This window comes from Camelina sativa, chromosome 8 (genome assembly GCF_000633955.1).
Source record: "Camelina sativa cultivar DH55 chromosome 8, Cs, whole genome shotgun sequence".
Taxonomy (NCBI): Eukaryota; Viridiplantae; Streptophyta; class Magnoliopsida; order Brassicales; family Brassicaceae; genus Camelina; species Camelina sativa.
In genome coordinates this window covers 18,394,651-18,405,425 of record NC_025692.1, presented here as the reverse complement: position 1 = coordinate 18,405,425, position 10,775 = coordinate 18,394,651, and the positions used below count along the sequence as shown (strand labels likewise).

The following is a 10,775-nucleotide window of genomic DNA, read 5'->3' as shown; positions in this document are numbered from 1 at the left end:
TACCTCGATAAAACCGAGGCGAGGCAAAAATGCCACAAACTGACCAAAATTAATCTGTCATACCAGTTTTTAATCTGAATGCTATCAAAAATGTAATATTACTAAATTATCTTTAATGAAATCAAAGACGAAATACAACTAGAATAACTGAGAAAAAATTAGATAATTGGTATAATACGACAACTAATACAATTAGTTCAACTGAAATATAATATTATAATAAATACAACTGATAGAGAATAGGACAATTGGTACAACTAATATATAAAAGTACAACTAGTACAAATGATATATATTGTGACTACAACCGTTACCAAACCAATTAATAATTTTAAATCCTAGCGCTGCCGTCGCCGATTCTGCACCATCAACTTTCCATTACTCCGCTATTGACTCCCGATTTAACCTCTCCATGGCTTTCTCCGCCGTCATCCATTTACGCCCCCAGATCTTCCCTCTATACTACCAACTTGTTTTACACCATCTTTGCCACTTTCTCCTTCGCTGCAAATCCTCATCTCCGCCGTAAATCATCATCTCCGCTCCAATTAAACAAGAACCGAGATAAGCTTTGGCTATGGCAGCACACACATAACGATTGGAAGAGAAATCTAAGAACATTAGAAAAAATCAATCTTTTTGTTTTCTCAGATCTATCGGCTAGAGAGAAAAAAAACTCAAGAGAAAATAACTAAATGAGTGTTAGATTAAAGGGTTTTTGGTCTTTTCCAAGCATTTTGATTTAAATAAATTAAAAAAATAAATAAACAAACGTGATATGACATTCTAGCTTTTTTTTACTGATATATGGCATTTTGGACATTGATCCTATAAAACCCATAACAAATATTAACAAAAGATCACACAAAAGTAGTAGAAGCAACAAAAATGGCAAACATCTCACACTCTACGTTCATGTTCACCATTATTTTCCTCATCTCGACCGCGAAAGCTGCCACATTCGATATTCTTAACCGATACAGTTACACCGTGTGGGCTGTGGCAAGCCCGGGAGGTGGCCGACAACTTGATGTCGGCCAGTCATGGAGGTTAGACATTGCCGCCGACACCAAAATGACACTGATTTGGGGACGTACCAACTGTAACTTTGACCCCTCCGGCAATGGTCGATGCCAAACTGGTGACTGTAGTGGTGGACTTCAATGTACTGGTTGGGGGCAGCCACCTAACACGTTGACTGAGTACGCCTTGAACCAATTGAACAACTTAGATTTCTACGACATATCACTTGTCGATGGATTCAACATTCCTATGGAGTTTAGGTAAGAATATCATCATCGTGTATGTTTCAAAAATTTACCAAGTGGACCATAAACTTAAGAATCTAAATGTTGAAACTTCAACCTAAATACACCTACCTCTGTTTGGAATCGAAAATGATTAAATTTTGTTGGTGTGTATCGTCTCCAGCCCAACAAGCTCGAACTGCCACCGGATAGTATGCAACGCAGACATAAACGGACAGTGCCCGAACGAGTTGAGAGCCCCTGGTGGTTGCAACAACATGTGCACGGTTTATAAGACGAATGAGTATTGTTGTACGAACGGAAAAGGTTCATGTGGCAGCACTGGGTTCTCAAGATGCTTCAAAGAGAGGTGTCCCAACGCCTAAAGTTATCCACAACACGATCCGACCAGCACTTTCACTTGTAGTTCCACTAACTACAGGGTCGTGTTTTGTCCTTAAGGCTATATGTAAAAACAAGATGCAGATAGTAATGAAAAGAACTTCTTTCTCTTATTAAGAATCACTTAAACAACCTTACAAGGAGTGTTTAATCAGTTTTACACACAACTCAAAATGCTTGTCACTGACCAATTCTTAATCTTTGCAAAAACCAAAAGAACCTAAAATCTTATTTTGCTTAAGACTATATGAAAAATCCCCAGTTGGACAAACCACATGTTTGCCTTAATAAAACANAGAATGACATCTCTGGCTTTGCTCAGAGGAACTCAAAATCATTCTGTGAAGCCTAGGAGCGTTTCAAAGGTTACCAGAGCCAGTGTCCACATCACGGATTCAGCAACGAGTCATTGTNCAAAATGCTTGTCACTGACCAATTCTTAATCTTTGCAAAAACCAAAAGAACCTAAAATCTTATTTTGCTTAAGACTATATGAAAAATCCCCAGTTGGACAAACCACATGTTTGCCTTAATAAAACACTATATAGGATACATCCCATGACCTACTTTGCTAATCAAGATAAGTTCAAATCTTCTTTGTAGATATGCATATATCCGTTGCTGCTTAAACGCGTGAACCAATCTTCCAAGGTCCTACAGACCAGCATTGTAGTACTCAGAAACCTTCATGCTTTCAATCTCCCCCTTTTTATCTGAATGTGACACCTCAAGCAACCAATGATCAACCTGTTAGCTGTTAGTACTAGAAATTCACTGAACCAAGAAAAGTTAGTAGGTTAGCACTCTGACGAACTGAACTGATCATAAACATAAACAATGTCATTAGAATAGAATTTTCTTTAATATCCAAAGGAAAACGAAAGAAAACAAAGACATCAAAACATAAACAAACGCAGCAAGAAACACGACATTGGTTAATCCTATTACAAAGAGGAACTCTCTCTCTAGCAATCAGCTAACATCAATTCTCCCCCTCACTGGCATCACCATCAGAGGCATTATCCTCATCACCATCAGAATCTCCATCGGAATCATGACCATCATCGTCGGTTGCAGCATCCTTATCTGAAGCAGCATCATCACCATCAGCTTCAGCGTCATTAGGATCATCATACTCTCCCCCTGCTTGAGTGCACATTCATATAAAAACAGCAATGAAGACGAACAACAACTCCAAGAGGGAAGGAAGACTTACCTGCAAGTCGAGTCTGCATCTTCAAAAGAAGCTCAATAACATCAGACAGATCATCGGCAAGCTCTATGCGAGGTGTAATAGAAAGCGGAGTATCAAGCAGGGAGCAGTTCTTGGCATCAAAAGCAAACTGTGCTGGATCAGTAGAGAACGTGTCACCAGAGTACAGTGGAATCTCACGCTGAAAGCAAAGGAGCTGGTAGATCAAGTTAGGATAGGGCAGGCGAGCTTCGCTACGTCCCTTAAATGCAACAATGGAGCGGATATGATCAAACACGAACTGACCAGAGTTGAAAGGACGCATGTTTGCAATCATATACAAGAGCTGAGAGTGATCAATCTGCGGGCTGTTCAAGTTGGTAGTAGGAGACCAGTTGAAGCAATTGATCTTATGCAGCATGATCATGGATTTTCCAAACCGAGGAGTGGTCAGATACCGATAATCGCGTCCTTAGAGACCTCAACAGAGATCAATGGCTTTTTGGGATCCACACCAGAGACATCAATGTGAAACAAGCGATTGATAAGTGATGGTGAAAACTCAAACATCCTACCCCGGATATAGACTTGCATTAAACCGGTGGATCAAATCTCCAAGTCAGCAAAATTAGCATAGAACTCATATACCACATGATTGTTAAATGGTTCCACATTTCACACCGTGTAAATCAAACCAGCAGACTCAATCAATTGTTGAGCTCCATACATAGAAGAAACACCAAGAGGAAGTACCTTTTGAACAATAAACTCCCTCCCATCAAGTTGATGATAACAGCGAGAAGCTTGAGCTGAAGCGAATCGGAGATTAAGAGGTCGTTTCTGCGGTGTTGCTAAAGATGAAAAACGACGGTCATGGGCAGCAACAAGAAGATGACTGGAAGCACACCGAGCCAAAAAAGAGAGAGAAGCATCATCCGCTGCAACTGCCGAGGGAACACCATCTGATCCAGTGGTGGCTTCGTCTGTGGATGCCGTGGCATCACTGTCACCAAGATCCATAGGATCCAAAGGCGGAGGGAGGCAAGAGGAAGAATCCGGAGGAGGAGATTCATCGCAAAGTCGAGGAGCAGAAGTACGGCGGCGAGACGAGGTACGACGAGGAGCAGCAGCACGAGTTGGCAGGATGCGACGAGTCGACGACGAAGAGGCCATGACGGAAACAAGTCGGACAGCGGAGCGAAGAGAGTGGTTGCGGCGAAAGCAATGACACAGCTAGGGTTTGTAGAAGACCCAAGCTTTCGGCGGGAGTAAAAACAAAGAGAGTTAACCTAAATGGCTCAGTACACACGGCCTATAAGCAACACGACGGCCCAATGGCCTTAAACGCACAAATCCAATGCAAAAATAAGATCCAGAACAATTGTCATTTATAATTTGGCAGCCACATTAACATAAGGAATTGTCAAGGTAAAACCATCAAGGAAACAACCTCAAAGAACACAAGACACAACAAGCATGAGATAATGAAGAGCAAATTAAGAACAATGTGAAACAAATAGAGACAAAACAACTCACCATCAAAGCTCAACAAGCTCACATTGTCTCCGTAATTCAGCACACAACTACCCTTGTAGCTCAACCTTAAGGTTCTCCACACAAGAAGAAAAGGAGGACACCACTCTCCCCAGATCAGTTATAGGACTTTTAAACTCACCAATGGACATCACTTCTTCTGTACTAGACTCATTCCCCCTTTTTTTTTGTGTTTTCAAACATTTATCACACTATGGACCAGACAAGATCACCCGTTCATCATGATTAAGACACAAGAGGATCATTGTTTAATCGGTGCACAGGTAGCAAAACGATCAAATGAGGTAGATGAGCTCACCGTTCACCATTATCAAGACACAAGAGGATCATTGGTCAATCTACGACATTTTTTTTTTAATTTCGAACAAGTTCAGGAGACGGAAGTGAGAGGTCCATGAGTTACCAACGAGGAAGGGGTGAGAGGGTTAGCACCAAATCCATCTACAAGACAACCATAAACACAACTCACATAGCAGGTAAAAAGTGATACTGAACTCCTTTGTACAATGATCCCTTGAGGAGCATGACAGTTAGCATTCACCAACACTTAGGGAATTCTTTAAACTGGTAAAAGTGACAACATCTAGTGGTTTGGTGAATATATCAGCAAGCTGTTTCTCAGAGTCAATATGAAGTAATTCTACAAGTTTCCCTTCAACTAATTCACGTATGAAGTGGTGCCGAATATCAATATGTTTTGTTCGAGTGTGCTGAACTGGATTCTTAGCAATATTAATAGCACCGGTATTGTGACAATGAATCAAGAGAGTTAGAGTAGTGATACCGTAATCCGCCAACATTTGTTTCATCCAAAGGAGTTATATGCAACAGCTTCCCATTGTAATGTACTCAGACTCAGCCGTTGACATAGAAACACAATTTTCCTCCTTGCTATGCCAAGCAATGAGATTGCCTAAGAAAAAACAGCCACCAGTTGTACTTGTGCGATCATCAGTAGAACCTGCCCAATTTGCATAACAAAAACCCACAAGACTCGAGTTAGTTTGTTTTGTATAGTACAAGTCATGGTCTAGCGTACCTTTGACATATTTGATGATTCTTTTGACAGCTATGAGGTGGGAAAGACGCGGACTGGATTGATAGCGAGCACATACTCTAACACTATAACACAAATTCGGTCTACTCGCTGTAAGATATAGTAAGCTACCGATCATCCCACGATACAATTTCTCATCCACCTTAGAACCAGCTTCATCTCTAGTGAGAATACATGATGTGCATATTGAACCTCTTTACAAGTTGTTTAACATACGTACTCTGCGAGATAAAAATCCCATCAACGGACTGGGTGATCTGAAGACCCAGAAAATAACTCAGTTCACCACACATACTCATTTCGAACTCTTCTGTCATTGTCTTGAAAAACATATCAACCAGATCCTTTCGAGTGCTCCCAAAAGAAGTTTGATAGATGAAAAAAGTTGTATCAACATAGATTTGAATAATCAATATTGCAGAAGAAGTTTGATAGATGAAAAAAGTTTTATCAACACTTCTTCTTACAAAGCCTTTATGTAGTAGAAATTGGGTCAATCGCTCGTACCAGACACGAGGTGCCTGCTTGAGTCCATAGAGGGCCAGTCAGGGTGTCGTGGATCCTCAAATCCTTTTGGCTGTGAAACATAAACCTCTTCTTGGAGCAACCCATTCAGAAAAGCACTCTTAACATCCATTTGATAGAGTCGAATGTTGAGTAAACATGCCATACCAAAGTCTCACCAAAGTCTATACCTTCAACTTGTGAATATCCCTGAGCAACGAGTCTTGCTTTGTTGCGGACAATATTCCCTTCATTGTCAATCTTGTTCATAAAAATCCATTTTGTGCCAACAACATTTACATGATCAGACTTTGGAACTAAATCCCACACATCAAGTCTTACAAACTGCTCTAACTCCTCATGACATGCATTGTACCAGAACTCATCATCAAGAGCTGCTGAGATATTCTTTGGCTCAATTAGAGATACAAAGCAAGAGTGTTGAAACAATTCAATCTGTGCTACAAAGCAGGATTGTTGCAGCATTTCCTGAAAGTTCAGTTTAACATGTTAAGTGGTCCTTTCATCCATGTTCCCAATTACATCAGCTGCGGAGTGGTTCTTATGCACCTGTAGTTGATTTGGAACAGCTAAGACTTCCGATGGCTCATCCTTTTCATCTTTGTCACATAATGTAGTGATATGTCTATATTTTGTCTCTCCCTAGCATATATTTATCATGCATTTAGCTAGGATAACTCATTGTTTTGCATCATTTTCTAGTTTTTTCTATACACTTTGCATTTCTAGGTAGTTCTTGCATCATCCTTGCATACATTGTGCATTTCGGACTATTTCAGGTATCTAGGAGACGTCGGGTATGCATCACTAGACCCATCCGCTGCACAACATTCCCAGAACCGTCTCTCGAGCCAATCTCACAACCCCGATCGAGCCCCTCTCTCGAGCCAGTCTCATCCACCTAGCTCGAGCCAAAACCACTCTGGATCGAGCCAACACCACTCTGGTTCGAGCTAACACCCCTCCACTCCACCCAGTTGACCTCGCTCGAGCCAGCCTCACCACGCATCACTCGACTTCACTCGAGCCATCTGGGTCGAGCCACTGGACGCACACCGACTCGTTCGTACATGTCAGGAAGACGTTCCGTTTTACACGCTTCAGGAGATTCCCAAACCGACTCTTCACCTTGTCGTTTTAAGTTTTAGGAATTTACATGTTATTACTATAAATACATTTTGTTAAGGCTTGGCTGACGACATCTTTTATCCCATTTTTGTTTTTAAGGTTTTACCTAGCCACCTAAAACGTTCTCAAACTTTGTATCCCGATACCTTTTATTTTTATTCAGTTTTTGCATGTGATTTCTTCTACAAAGTTGCTCTTCCCATTTTTATCTATCTAATGATGCTTGATTCAATGTTTTATGAGTTTGCATCGTTGATGATGATTTCTAGATCCGAGTAGTGTCATAGTTCTTGGGGATGGGATAGACTAGGTGGAGGATCTTAGGATGTAGGGTGTTTAAGCTTTGATTTGTATGATTCCGTGAAATACTAGTTTCTCTCTGATCAATTGGAACTAGGTCTTAGACATTTCCATACCCAGAAGGTGTTCGATGAAATGTGTGACCAACTAGTGCCAGAGACTTACGTTCCTCGCCTAAGAGATTAGTTTTCTAGGATCTTTGTTGACGTGAATGAACTTGTTTGTCATGCCTGCTTGATCATGTTTCTCTAGCGTCAGCTAGGTTTGGAAGTGGTTGAGTCTGAGTAGCTTCTGTCAAGAGATTGTATTAGCTAAGTTGTGATGTTCATTGTTTAGGGATAGTTTGCTTGCGGCATGTTAAACACTCTGTAGACTAGGATAGTCCACCGACATCGATTACCCCATCCTTAGGACTTCTATCTTTTTGATTGATATTGCATTCCTGAGACCGTTTCTGATCCTGCTATCTAGTTCATGCTTAGAATCGTATTTGCTTTTTACTCATATTTACTTCTTGTCATACATTTTTGTTTCTAGTTTTGTACCTCATTTCCATTTGTATTCTGATCATTCTATGATTGTTAGAATAACACTCTTTTTAATGGGCTTAACTTGTGATTTCTTGATTGCATCTTGAGTATTAGCACCATCCCATTTGGATTGACACCTTAAGTACAACACATAAGGTTAATTGAACCTGCTAGGACATACAAAAATCCTAGTATCAATTTGGCGCCGTTGCCATTTGGGATTCGTTTTGCTACATTTAAGATTTCAAGTTTTGCAAGATTAAGTTCTGTTACGCTTGTCATTCTGAGTACTGACTTATTTTGGTTATCTGCTTGTTTGTTTTGCATCTCAGGAACCTGTTGATTGCAACTTTGCATGCACACCAGATCAAGAGGACTTCAGAATCCCCTTCCTGTTATCGACGACATCAATCGGTTACAAAGACCACAAAAAGCTCGTCATCTCACAGATCATCCTGCACCAGTTAATATGGAACAACATAATGGATCAAATGCGAGACCGCGAAACATTGGTGCTAGAGATGCACCGAACACTCATACTCAGCGTGCTGGAGTCGTCCCTCCTGCTGTGCAGAATAACAACTTTGAAATGAAAAGTGGTCTGATATCCATGATCCAAGGGAACAAGTTTCACGGATTGCCTATGGAGGATCCACTCGATCACCTGGACGAGTTCGACCGTCTGTGCAGTCTCACCAAGATCAATGGAGTGAGTGAGGATGGTTTCAAGTTGCGACTCTTCCCATTCTCCTTGGGAGACAAAGTTCATCAATGAGAGAAAAACATTTCCAAAGGATCAATCACCACTTGGGACGACTGCAAGAAAGCCTTCTTGGCCAAGTTCTTCTCCAACGCCAGAACAACACGTCTCAAGAATGACATCTCTGGCTTTGCTCAGAGGAACTCAAAATCATTCTGTGAAGCCTAGGAGCGTTTCAAAGGTTACCAGAGCCAGTGTCCACATCACGGATTCAGCAACGAGTCATTGTTGAGCACTCTCTACCGTGGTGTGCTACCAAAGATACATATGCTGCTTGACACTGCTTCAAACGACAACTTCCTGAACAAGGACGTCGATGAAGGATGGGAACTCGTTGAAAACCTCGACCAGTTTGATAGCAATTATAACGAGGATTATGACCGCACAGTTAGAGGAGAGTCTGGTTCTGAGGAGAAATACAAGAGGGACCTTAAGAATGTCAATGACAAGCTTGACCGCCTCTTGCTCAGTCAGCAGCAAACCGTCCACTTCGTCTCTGAGGAAGACCCTTTTCACGTTCAGGATGGGGAGGGTGAGCAGTCTAAAGAAATCAGCTACGTCCAAAATCAAGGTGGATACAACAAGGGTTACAACCCCTACAAGACGAACCCCAATTTGTCTTACCGGAGCACCAATGTTGCAAATCCACAGGATCTAATGTACCCTCCTCAGCAACAACAACAAGGCCAACAAAAACCTTTTGCGCCTTACACTCAAGGATTCGTGCCTAAACAACAGTTCCAGCAAGGTTATCACGCTCCTTCCGGACCACCACCAGGATTTTCACCTCAACAAGTTCAACCTACTCAAGCTCCAGATCAAGAAATGAAGCACATGATGCAACAACTTCTTCAAGGTCAAGTTAGTGGTTCTTTAGATACTGCTAAGAAGTTTGCTGAACTCAGTCATCGGATGGAATGTTCTTACAATGATCTGAATGTCAAGTTTGAAGCTCTTAACTCCAAGATGAAGTATATGGAAGGCAAGACTGTTTCTACTTCTACCCCAACAACTGGCCAACTACCTGGAAAATCAGTTCAAAACACCAAGGACTATGCTACTACCCATGCCATCACCACCCAAACTATAGATGTACGGCTCACTAAGGAGAATGAGAGTTTAGATGGGGAGGGTTTTCTTCAAGATGAAGTTCAGATAAAGGATCCTGTCGAGGTGCTCAAGGATCCAATTAAGTCAGCCAAGCAATCTGATCCTGAAGCTACTAAAGAACCAGCTGCTCCCAAGGATAAACCTGTGAGATTCATTCCTCCACCATACAAGCCACCTCTACCATTTCCAGTGAGGTTTAAGAAGCAGCTTACTAAGAAGTATAAAACTCTGTTTGAAAAACAAGTCAAGGAGATTGAACTTAGGATGCCTTTGCTTGATGCATTTGCACTTGTTCCTCAGTATCAAAAGTTTTTAACTGATTTGGTAACAGAAAGGACCAAAGAGAAGGAGGAGATAGCTAAAGGAGCTCAAGCTAAGGCTCTGGAAGATGAGAGGGGAGTGCATGGCATAGGGGTTATTCATGAATGCAAGGCTGTTATTCAGAAGATGATTATCTCAAAGAAGCTAGAGGACCCTGGTTCTTTCAACTTGCCTTGTTCTCTAGGTCCATTGGCTTTCAAAAAGTGCATATGTGACCTTGGTGCTTCAGTAAGCCTCATGCCACTCTCTGTAGCTCAGAGGCTAGGATTCAACAAATACAAGTCATGCAACTTCCGCTTAATATTGGCTGATAGGACTACTAGATTGCCTCATGGTCTACGAGAGAACCTGCCCATCATAATTGGACAAGCTGAGATTTCTACTGACTTTGTGGTGCTGGGAATGGATGAAGAGCCTAAAGATCCACTAATCCTGGGAAGACCTTTCTTAGCTATATCTGGAGCAGTTATTGATGTCAAGTAGGGGATGATTGATCTCAATCTGGGTAAAAACTTCAAGATGAAGTTTGATATCAAGGATTCTAAGAAGAAACCAACTATTGATGGACAGACCTTCGTGATTGAAGAGAAAGATCAGAAAGCTGGGTTTGACATCTTTGAGGGTGTGAATGAGGCAGAAACAAGGGTTT

General features: G+C 41.4%; 1 pseudogene; it reads left to right on the top strand.

Moving 5' to 3' along the window:
* Positions 889-1,708, top strand: LOC104707460 (annotated as a pseudogene).